The following is a 12401-nucleotide window of genomic DNA, read 5'->3' on the forward strand; positions in this document are numbered from 1 at the left end:
TAATAAAGGAAAAAACACCCTCTTATTATGGTTTGACCGATTCAGAAATTATAGAGTCTATACTCTCACTGCTCGAAGGATTGTCTGATGTGGCCCATCTAAGGGAAGATGCCTGGAGCTGAATTTCCCTCGTAGTTCCAGTTCTTTTAATTTTAAATTTATTTTTTTTTCCCCTCCAGCTTGCTTGCTCAGTGGAAAGGATGTAATGACATAGAATGTAATTACACTCAGCTGAGCTGGGCATGTCTGGGGTGATGGATGATGGGACTAGTTGCTAAAAGCTCGCATGCACCGCAGCAATCTGGCAGAAAAGCCCTGTGCATGAATGTCATGGTGTGAGGCATTGCCTGGATGAGGCTTTTCCAGAACAAAGCACAGCATCATAATCCCCCACGTTCAGGAAAAATGAATTCATGTTGGAAGGGATGCAGAGAAAGATGCTGGGAATCTAAACCTACCTTATAAGAGGGGACTAATACAGCTAAGCTTGTTTCATCTAACAACGTCTGGGAGGGAATACGATTGCTTTTTGTAAAAACACAAAAGAAACACAAAGAAAAAGGGAAAGAGCAGTTTAAGCAATGGGATAATGCTGGCGCAAGAACACATGGCTGTGAACGAGCCACATAAAAATTTAGACTGGAGTTTGACAATTATTTCTATCCATCAATAAAGTAATGTTCTGGAACAGACTTCCAGGCAGGAACAGCGGCTGCAAGAGGCCTAATCGGTTTTAAGGTGAAGCTTGACAAATCTGATAAAGGGATAATAGGACAAGGTTGCCTGCAACAGCAGACAGCTGGACTCCCTGTTTTAGAAGATCCCTCCAAGCACTAAGCTCCCAGAAAAATGCGGCAGTAGTTCCTCATGCTATGAACACTTGCTAAACAGTATATTGAGTCCATTAAACTCCATACAGTATTTGGCCTGGAAACATACACTTCATGCAGGTCTTGGTTTAAAATTATTGCTATTTCAGAGTGCCATATATAAAAGGTCTTTTCCATAGAGAATAAAATTGAATGGCACATTAGCGTTGAGACAGAGCTATCTCAGGTTTCCTCCATTTGTATCATCCGTCATTTTCAAATACTTAGGTGACCCTATTATTGTAGTTTATCCTTCCATTATTATTTTGCAAGGTGATAGTAACCACCCACATTATTTCGTGGCTTTGATACAGAACATTTAAATTTTTTTCTATGAAGGGATCAATTTAGTCATGAATTAATAAAGCATGCTGTCGTGCCCAGAACTACTCCATATGAAAGATCTCTTATACCTGAGATAGGGTACCACACTGGGAATTTGGAACCTCTCCTTGAAATGATGGAGTGGAAAAACAGCAAGGCCAGCTATCTTGGTGGCGTCAACCCCTGGCTCAAGGACCAGTGATAATCCTCCAGAAGGAGGAACATCTCAGATTTTTATTTTTTTGAACTACATTCATATTCAGTTGGCTTAATTACTTCAATAGCCTTAAAATCCCTGCCTGATAGAGGAAGGCGGCTGAGAATTCTGGAAGACTTGAAAAGCCAAGGCAATCTAAGGTGGGACAGTATTCATTACAGTGGCTTCCTGATAAGCACACTGGTCAGTCCTGAGCAGACACCGCAATTCCTCTCCTAAGCAAAAAAATATTAAAATCCAAAATTTTGCTTAAGAACTGGAACAAACAATTGGAGATGGGAGGTGTAGCATGTGAAAAACATCTTTTGCAAAGGTTCAATATCAGATGAACCAGATCGGGACCTTCTCCCATGCTCTGTTCCAATGGCTTCACTGTGCTCTGGGGTGGTCAGTGGCCAGGTCCCCCCTGCTTGACCAAGGCTGTGGGAGATGTTGGTAACCCAGGACACTGACAGCCTGGCAATGGGCTGGCAGGCAGATGGTCTGAGTGACAGGCCAGAGAATGTCAGTCAAGGAACATCAACCTCCTGAGGTTTGTTGCATGTTTTACTGGAACTAATGTTTTCACAACAGGTTGTTTTGTTGGAAATTTGTTTCCGTGGGGAAGTATTTAATGAGAAGGTCACTGACTAGCCCAAATATTGCTGCTGGCTGTTACCAGTACGGAGCAGAATGAAGGTTATTTCACAGGTTGGAGCTTCTCTTTACCTGCGCTGTTTGAGTCTCTCAAACTGGACCCTAACATTGGCATTCATAATGCCTTTGTTTGAGAAAAATGACTGCAATTGCTGTGATATATATTACTGTTAGAAATTAACTCTATTTCAGTGCAGCTTTTGGGGACATTTGCTGTGAGGCATAGTACTGTCCAGGGACCCATAAACTAAAGATTGCACAGTGCCTAAATGTCTTAATGCAGAGTCATCTCAGTAGCACGATAGCAGCTAAGAGCTCTAAAATAGTTTAATAAAATGATAGCAGCTTCCTTAGAATAGCTATTTTCCAGCAACCCAGAAAGTCTGTTTGGCACAGTGCCATCCCAAGGTGTATGCCTCGTCATGTTTGGCCAGATCATGGCTTGTCTCTGTTTGCTTTGCTCTTACTTTTAACGGGAGGAAAACTGTTCCACTCCTAGAGCTGGCTGCTCATCTATTTGTTGTTCCATTTTCTAACATTTCACTTTCTGAACCTTCTGTACTTCCTGGTGCTACCGTTCAAATCCCCCATCACCACAGGTTTTGCAAGGACTGTGCAAAGTTGCATTCCTTTTAGTCTAGAGATCACAGCAGAAGTTCTGCAGGTCCAAACCCTCCCAGCCTCCCCCTGCCCCAAGCCCACGCTGACTGCCCCTGCTACAGGTTTGACGAGCTCACAGCTGGGGGAAAAGACATGCTGTGTTGACACGCTACCATCTAGCGGCAAATACCGCAGATTTCCGTGGGACAAATCCCCTAGGGAGCGTGCTGGGTTCTCAGGCTCCTGCTTTATCTCACGGTCCTGGGCAATATCATTGCTCACGCTGTGCCCAGGCATGGCTCATGCAGCACTTGGGGGCTGCTGCTTTCTTACTGCTGCTGCTCCTTCTCCAGGCTACTACGAACAGCAGCATCGATTCTCACCCTCGCTTCTCTGCAAATTGGCTTGCAGAGAGCTCTGCCCACGTCATCCGTCTTTCCGCTGCAGACCTGCGGCGGACGGGGCTCAACCTGTGCTTGAGCAGAGATGTTTAAGGACTGCCTCAGTAGAGACTTGCTGTCTAGAGCTCAGCTCTCCCTTCTCGGGGTTCAGGCAGCTGGCCTGTTGGTTTGCATGATGGAGCCAACCTTCCAAAGTGACTCTGGTTCTTTTGGGCAAACTCCAGCTATGGCCGCTGGGTTCCCAGGCAGACACCCTGTGCCTGCCCTCAGGAACAGGACCCTTCAAGCTACTGGCTGCAAAACCAACACCCCCCAGCTTCAGAAAGCCAAAGCAGACACTAGGAAACACGTCCAGCTGAAGAAGGGCTCCTTATCTAACACAGTACTCTCAAAAGCAATTCTACCTCTACACCTCTGTTCAGCCCTTGCTCCAGAGGGTGTGCAAAACATATTAAGCTAAAGGCACCGTAACATTTTAATCATTACAAGTTTCTGAGGATTTGAGAATGCTATGCCCTACTCTGATGCTGTGCAGGCCCTGAGAAACCAGAGGACGGGGGGGTGCATGAAAATGCTCCCCCAAAGTACAGAAATGAAGAACATCCCCACAAAAAACGTGTCACAGTAGAACAAAAGATTTGATCAGATCCTGCTCCCCTGATTTATCAGTGTGAATACACAGTTGCAGACCATTCACACTCGCTACTGAGATGAGGAGTGCAAGTACTCGCCTTATATATCTCCTCCCTGACTAAAATTCACCTTCTTTCCTTTAAGATCTGCTAACTAGCAAACAAAAAACTCAAAGTGCAAAAGAAGTGTTAACTCTCCCACAAGCTAAAATATGTGGTGAAAACGTGCAATAATGCAGATCTCTAACCTCAACATTCCTTGGTAGGAAAGAAGAGAATTCTTTGCAAAAGCTCTTGACATTTTGTTTCAGCTGCTTTTGCAACTTGGCAATTTTTCTCCATCCTTCATCCAAGAATCACAGCTGGCTACTTGGGGATTGTAGAGAAGTATGGGACAATCATTGTTTAGCAGTTTTTTATGTAAAGTATTTCTAAAACTGACGGTCTGCCTTTTGCATGCACTGTGTGGGAAGGTTTCCACTTGTGGAACCCTTTACAAAAGCGAATCCTTTTCAAATTCTCAGAGATGGGTTGTACAGGGGTGGGGGAGAAGAGAAACAGCACTTCATTTTTGAAATGCTGGATTACAATGCATTCTGAACACGTCAACAGCTGCAGCTTTCTCTGTCACTTATACCGGATTACTTCAAATTACTTAAAATTCAACATGAAACCTATTATTTATGTCTTTGTCCCATGGACATTATGGATATTATCTTTTAAGCCTTTTGTTGCTTCTCTTGCATGACTCTTCCATTAACTTCCTTTAGTGATGCTTATGCAATTTTTACTGCTGTGTTTAGGTAATCTCACAATGCTTAGCCTCACCTGCTACAAAAACCATGTCTGCACATGTTCACACAAAAAGCAAAACGTCAGTTACAGAAAAGTGTTGTTAAGCCTTTTCACTTCATCCTACAGGGTCAGAACACAACACCCAACCTCCCTGCTGAAACCTCCTCTTTTTTCTCTCCAGTCAAACACTCTTCCAGCCAGCCATATCACCATTCAAGCCCCTAATTACCGCTGCTAAACTTGTCATCTAAACCTGTTAATCCCCTGCTTTGGCAACTCATCTACTCCTTGCTGATCCAGATGACTCTTCCTCTGGGTCACCCAAACTGTCACAGGTAGTCTTTTTTATTCTTCCTCTTATCATCCTCAGCCTTAACCCCTTTCCTGTTGTCTCTGGTACTGATTTCTTGTCCTTTCTTCAAAAACTTTCACAGTCTGATTCTACTCCAGCAAAAGGCTTATTTCCTACTTCTTTTCCTGCACTTTCATGCTGCTGCAGAAAAACCTTCCTCTTGCAAGTCATCAAACCCACCACTGGCACAATACTGAGTTCCTCTTCAAAACTATGCCCTTCCCTAATGCACCCTGGTAACTCCAATCCAGTAACAAGAGGTGGTGAGCCCTATGGACACAACTTTGACCTGGTTGTTTCTGGTCATTTGCCCCAGATCCATCCTACTCTTTGGGCTCACCTACCTATCACACATCTTGTTTCAGCCTGTAACCCTCCATGGATGGGGCTGCCATTTTTCTGATGTATTTGTTTTCTCTCACATGCATATACACACAGGGTGGAATTTATATCGAACCAAATCAGAAAAAGCTCTCACTGCCTTAACTTTGACAAATCTTTTTTATAGGCACCAAAGACATGCTGACAAGGCATTTTCCCAATCTTTAGAGAAGGACTGTGAAGACTTCCACTTCTTTAAAAATGCAAAATGGCCCAAAAATTCCATCATCTGCCCCTCCATCTCCATGAATCTGGCCTTACCCCCCACCTAAGAGATGTCAGTGAACAGCTCACACACAGAAGTGAAGGCCTTGCACTATGGTGTAAGTGAGGAACAGACGGACTTGCTCAGTGGGCTGCAGACCTGTGGCCACTACTGTCACTGCCAGTAGAGCAGCAAACGTGGTCAGACCTATGCAGCCTTCGTCCTCATCCAACCCCTCTTTAGATCCAGACTGCATCTGCCCTGGTTCTGTCAAACGGCAATTCTGTAAACCTTCTGATGCTCATGGTCTAAAATTGACTCTGACAGCAAAACCATAAGATGAGAAGTTAATATCTCCCCAGTTTTAAAACAAAAAGAACTGAGCAAGTTTACCTATGACAGAACTGCCAACAGAAAAGAGTTTTGAACATAGGATGCTCAGCGCTCTCTTCCACACTTGACTTACACAAGAACTAAGACAAATAATATTTCTAAAATTGCCAACTATTTCTTCTCACACCTGTAAAAGTCCTACTATGCACAGCTTGCAATTCTGAATACTATTCAAGCAGAACATGCACAGAAGACTGCAGAGCAAACAGACATGCCCCTAAGCCAACACTCAGCAAATCCTACAGACCAACACCACGACCCCCTGACCTCTCACTCTAGCAGGAAGTAACCACCGAACCTCTCACCTTTCTCCTCTCTAACAACCTCTGCTCAGTAGGTGCCAAAGACTCCTTTAAATTCAGAGCGGCTGCTTCTGATCCATAGTTGGAGCACATTCCTTCTGTTTCACACCTGTGCCTTAAAACTATTTCCCCCCAGCTGTTTGCTCTAATAAATCACAGCTTCCCACTAATCTGACTTTTTCAAACAAGAGCAATTTCACTTCTGTATCTGATCAGTCTGTTTATTGAGTTCCTCAGCCAAAAGCAGCATCAAAGACAACTTGCTGGAGCTGTGCAAAACCAGGCAGCTGCCAGCAAGGTTGTGAAGGGAGGGAGGAGGGCTATGGGGCAAGCTTCATGGTGCTGGGCCAGGGAGAGAGAGCTGATGGCTGTGGGGTGGGTGAAAACCTGCTGCGGCTGTGTAAGGCTGGTGGTGTATTGATGCTCATTTCCCAAGAAGGCAGAAAAGGTAATTCGAGCGCTGGCAGCAAGTCTGGGTGCAGTGTTGAAGTGGCTGCTGGGTGGTCTCACAAGCCTCTCTGAGGATGGGATGTCGTGGGTGCTTCTTAAGGAAAAAGTAAGGGAGCACAGTATCAGCACTGGGCTGTTTGCTCTTGATGCTTCCGATATTTGTTCTTAGTGGTAATGGAACTGATTAATAGCGGGATTTAAGATAACCCACTTATGGTTCCTGTATCAAAGAATGTAGAGGCTATATTTTAAGTGTTTTTAAAGTAAATGTGTTCTTGAGCTATACTTAATAAAAGTTTTAAATTTACTCCACTATGGATCTCAACTTTCCATATGGTTCATCACAGACATGGGATAAAGCAGGACCACATCTACTGTGTTTTCTCATATAGACTGTTGGTGCAAGATCTCTCGTCTTTTCTGCTTTTATGTGTACAACCTGCCTGTTTTAACACATTTATGTCAAGACAGAGGTTCACATCTCAAGTTTTCTGTGCATAGCCTAAAGCTCTGGTAACATATAAGGGTCTTTTCATAAAAGAGAATGAGACCCAGCTGTGAAGTTTCGTATTTCAGTCTCTCTCTAAACTTGGAGTTCGGACTGCAGTTCACAGGTCCCAAACTCCACTTTCCTAATTGGATTCTGTAAATTAACAGCTGGTCTGTTCTTTGGGACAGCTCTTCTTTGTTTTCAGCAGCTCTGATATTAGATGCCAATTTAAGACCTTTGGGTTTCAAAAAAACAGTGACCTTGTCTTTCACTTAGCTATTGAAGAGCAAATGATTGTTATAAAATGAAGTAAATGAATTAAAATCCATTGCTAACAGGTGACATCTATTTGTGCTGGGAGACAGCTCCAGTGAGCAAGATGTAAACTCTACATCTGCTTCCTGTGCTTGAAAGACATGCATTTTAGAGAAGGGGATGAATTTCAAATTTACTATTCTTTTGTTTTATCTTCTTTTGACAAACACTCATTCCTGACTGACAGACCTTGCAGACTTCCGATAAAGAAAGTACCTCATACTGTTCTCAGTTTTAATACCTGCTAACAATAATTTTGAGATTTGTTCTTTATTTTTACATTTTGTTTTTATTCTGCTAAGAAGAGAGCAACTCAAGGAATCCATACTATCAGCTGAGAGCCTCCACAACTCGTCTGTTATATGCTGTGCTAGCCAACACAAAATTAGTTACTCAACATCCTGTTTGCAGCATACAAGCGAGCAGAAGTAAAAATAAATAAATAAATATCTTGTTTACCAAAAATGGGCAAACAGCACTAAAGCCCTAACAAACGTTTGTTTGTTTAAACAGCATCCAAACCAAACACTGAATTATCTTTTGCAGACACTGCACTCTCCAACAGCCTCAGAGAAGCTGAATGCTGAAGTTTTAAGCAAACATTAGGCAAAACACATGTCGCCAATACTAAGCAGTGCTTTCCTTGCAAAGTTGTTCTTAAGCACCGCACTCAAACAGCTCGTGCTTTTACATCGGAGCAGACAAAAAATCTCACCACCAACTTACAACCCAAACAAAAAAAGCCTGTGCACCTAGGAACCAACTGGTTTCAAATGCCTTACTGAATTCTATGCATCAGACTACTCCTAAACAAGACACCGATTGATCATGCTCTTTGGAAAATAATTTCAAATGAAAAATACACTGGCAATGGTTGCGAACTACTAGAAGATGATTTGACAAGAAGCTGACTTTTAATTTCCTGAGTTTGTGATTCACTACAACAAATAATTTTTTGGTCTGTGATCACGAAAAGATCTTCAGCAAGAAGACTCAATATATTGCTCACCGTGAGCATTTGAATAAACCCCAGAGAATGGATTAGCACACGATTGTAATCACATTATTTCTAACCTTCTGCCACTAGATGGTGCCCAGTTACATGAGCTGTAACCGCACCTGCATTAATCAAAAACCGTTCAGAATTGCTGAATACTCACCCTGACAGCTTTTGCTGGTATTTTGGCGAAGCTATTTTCCAGGGAGATTTGGCTTTTAAAGTCTTACTTTTGATCTCAGTATGATCTTCTAAACGGGGAACGATGAAGTCTTTGATGTGGATTCTTGCATAAACAGAAGCAATGAACTACAGAGCACCTAAATGCAACCAAGGAAATGTGAGCCAGGGTTGAAGTAATGCGCAATATCGTTTCTAAAAGGCGGGAGGAAACAGAAAGGAGAAATGCAAAAGGGAGTCCAGAGAACAAAGACCACTACCACTGTCTAACCGAGCAAGATTATAAAAGCCAGTTGGAAAAAAAAAATGAAGCCCTTCCTGTGTGTTGTGGAGCTTGGTATGTGGTCTTTTACCTCTCATTTGAGAGCTACGGTAGACTACACTGTTGTGAGGAAAACTGCAAGAAAAAGAAAGGGTATGAGAGCACTGACAAGACACGTGATCCAGACACAAATGTGTACCGGCAAAGAACATTTTCTCCTTCGCCTTTACTCCTCTTTTACCAGTATAATTAAACAGTGACAAACGGAGAACTGCGGTGTTTCTCTGTTCCCAGCTCTACTAATGCAGGAGGCACCAGGGGGCCTCAGTCATTCGCTAGCAAGAGACCCAGGGCACACTAACTCTCTACTTGCGGGATTAATACGCTCCATTGTCTTCATTTAGCAAGAGTAAAAATAGTATCTGCAAGGCAAAAAAGAGGAAGGAGCAACAGAAAAGGAGCATTAAAGCTCATCTGTGCAGAAATTTGCAGTAAAACGACTAGAAAATGTGACCTGAACTCAGTTTTTACTGTCTGCACGAGTATCTGAAAGCATGGTTTCATGGCGGAAAAGCAACAAAACCCCCTTACTTGCCAGTGTCACCATGGGGGGTGGAGTGATTTAAAACCGAATAAAAAAATAAAGAATTTGTTTGTGACCTTTTGATCAGCTCTAGTGACGGGTAAAGAGGGACTGTTTAGAACTACCTAGGCTGTTTATGAAGGAAGCCAGGTCAGTGATGAAACTCCTGACTTCAGGGCTGTTTAGCTGCAATTCAAGGGAGTTCTCTCTTTCAGCTTTCCCTCAGCGATACCTGCATGTACAAGCACAAATTAGCTCTTATTCTTATTCAAATACTCTTATTCTGTAAGAGTATTACAAGTCTGTGTGTCCACCCCACAGGTAGACTTCACTGGTGCCAATCAGGTTAAATGTAGTCTTTCTCCTACAGACCTGGGGCTTGTAACTGCTAGCATATACTCTAAACTGTTCAACAGCTGCCTGACAATCAGATTAATTCAAAGTAATTCTCATTTTCTACAAAATTACCTTTATTTTACTTTTTCTTTCTTTCTTTCTCTCTCTAAAACACTTGTATTATAGCTATCTGAGTTGCTGTAAGGGGACTGCACAGCAAAGTGACAGGGCTGTGGGATCCAGACAATTGCAAGCAGCCTAAAATAACAATAAAAAAACCCACAAAACCCCACAACTTCAGTGATGCCTGATCTATTTTCCATTTGAAGCAGCTGCAGCTGGATGCATCTTGGAACTCCAGGCAAAAACAAGAGATTGTTCTCTTGCACAACTCTGGGAAGTCTCTCAAGCCATGAAAACGGGAAAGCACCTAAGGAAACTGTACTTGAAGCCTCTACCTTTGGAATTGGTAATTTACCTAGCCACCTGAAATGCTGAATCAGAAATTACTAATTTAACTTAAGTGATTCTGGGCAGTTCTGCATTAAGAAAATGATACCTGATCCATATACAACACTATGCTTTGCTCAAGGATGATAAACTGTGTAGTTAGGTGGCTATTTAATGACGTTAATACAGTACCTAAACTTTAAAACATTGTTTGTGTCAGGCAACTTGATGATATACCTTGACATCAAGAATTAAATTCTGTGACTTGCCTGAAGGTATACTGCACTCAGCTGTATTTTCCTGATGAATATTTTAATATCTTGTGACTGAACTGCCTTTAAACATCTCATGAGACCAATGGCAACTCGGAGTGGAACAAATGCAGAATCTGAAAATACAAATACAGAAAGTAAGAGATGTCATCTCCATCATAACCTTCTGTGACACGACTAGTTCCACATTCCCCAAACCCATTATTGTATTTCAGATTGCTATATTAGAATAATTGTCTGTATTATGCCTCGTTAGTAATTGAAGTGACAGAACCTTTAATTTAAACGTGTTTCACAAGGCTCCCTTTCCTGTGACAACATCAATTCTGACTTCACTTCAACATAACATAAATCAGTTAGATGAAGGCCTTTCTTGCCCTAATGAATTTCTGAGAAAAGTTTAGCTCCCTCCTGTGCCCCCACCCCCACAATTTGTAACACAAGTATCTTTACAGAAAAGTCTGAGGGCTCTGCTCCTGAACATTACTGTTTAAGACTATAGCCTGACCTGATACATAGCCACAACTGCTGACCTGATTCTTATGTTAATAACTTTTTTAACCCCAGAAAGTGTGGAAATTTTCAAATCCCACAGATGCAGACAATAATTCGGTCCTTCTAAAGTCGCAGTTTGGTGGATTAATTCCCCTCACACGCGGAGAACGAATATATCTCTTGTATTTCCCAGGGCTTCAGTCAGTCCCAGGGCGTTTAGTGGAGAGGAGTAGTGGTTCAGTCCCTCTGTGTTGGCTCTAAGAACTGAAAAGAGGACTAACAACTGGATAAATACCTATTTTGTGTGCCAGAATAGGGCTTCTGCAAGACTGAAATGCAAAGAGCCATGAAGAAAAACATGCTTTCAGAATGAAAAACACCAGGCATCAATTGCCCCCCCTGCTCCGCAAAGGTAACCCGAGTGTAACAAACCAAAGTCTCTACAGCCAGTTCTTAAGAACTGCATTCACTATTGGCCACCCCAAGCATGAAAGTCAAAGTCCTAGCTGGGTACCAAGACAATTACATCCATCTATCCATCTACTCAGGACTCGTAAGACCATGTCTGAAGTACATCTGAGTGTCATTTGGGACCCTCAGGGCAAGAGGGATATTCACAAACTGGAGAAGGTCCACTGAAGACTACTAAGATGGTTAGAGGGCTCGAGTACACAGTATACAAGGAAAGGGTGAAGGAGCTGCTGTCTTCTGCTACCTGGAGAAAGGACCTAGAGCCAAACCCTTCACGTAGGTGCACAGGGCAAGGACAAGAAGCAACGGTCACTAGATGCACAAAGGAAATTCCATTGGACTTGAGGGCTTCAACATCAAAGTGGTTCAGTACTGAGAAGTTGTCCAGGGAGGCTGTAGCATTTCCATCTCTGGAGATCTTAGAAGTTGGCTGGACAAAATCCTGAGCAATCTGCTCTTATGTGGAAGTTGTCACAGCTTTGGCCAGCATATTGGACTTGACATGTTCCAGAGGTTCCTTCAAATCTAAATTTCTATGAATTTTCTAAGCAGGCATACAGTTAACATGAATTTGCAAAAAAATAGTATCTTTTGTGCTGGTCTTTCTATCTGCCTTTTGTAGTCAAGGTTATTGGGGGTCGTGTGTATAAGAGCTGCTGTTCTAGGAAAAATCATCATTCTTGATAAAAATCTGTGAACAAACTCATTGTGTGTTCCTTAACTGTTGTATATTTGTTGTTCATTAAAACAATGTCTTAAGGAGGTTTTATTTTATATGAGAACATGGTCATCCCCTTTGTGATTCTTCATTCAAGTAAAAATCAAGCTGAAAATGAAAAAAATAAAATTACATAATTGCAGAAACATAAATTTGTCACAGCACTGGAGAACAAGAAGCTAAATTTTCTTGCTCTGCTAGTAATAGAATACTGTATCAGTACAAACAGATAGTTTACAGTGGTTTTCAGACCCTAATGTCATTTTTCACAGGCA

The sequence above is a fragment of the Falco biarmicus genome, chromosome 6 (genome assembly GCF_023638135.1).
Source record: "Falco biarmicus isolate bFalBia1 chromosome 6, bFalBia1.pri, whole genome shotgun sequence".
NCBI lineage: Eukaryota > Metazoa > Chordata > Aves > Falconiformes > Falconidae > Falco > Falco biarmicus.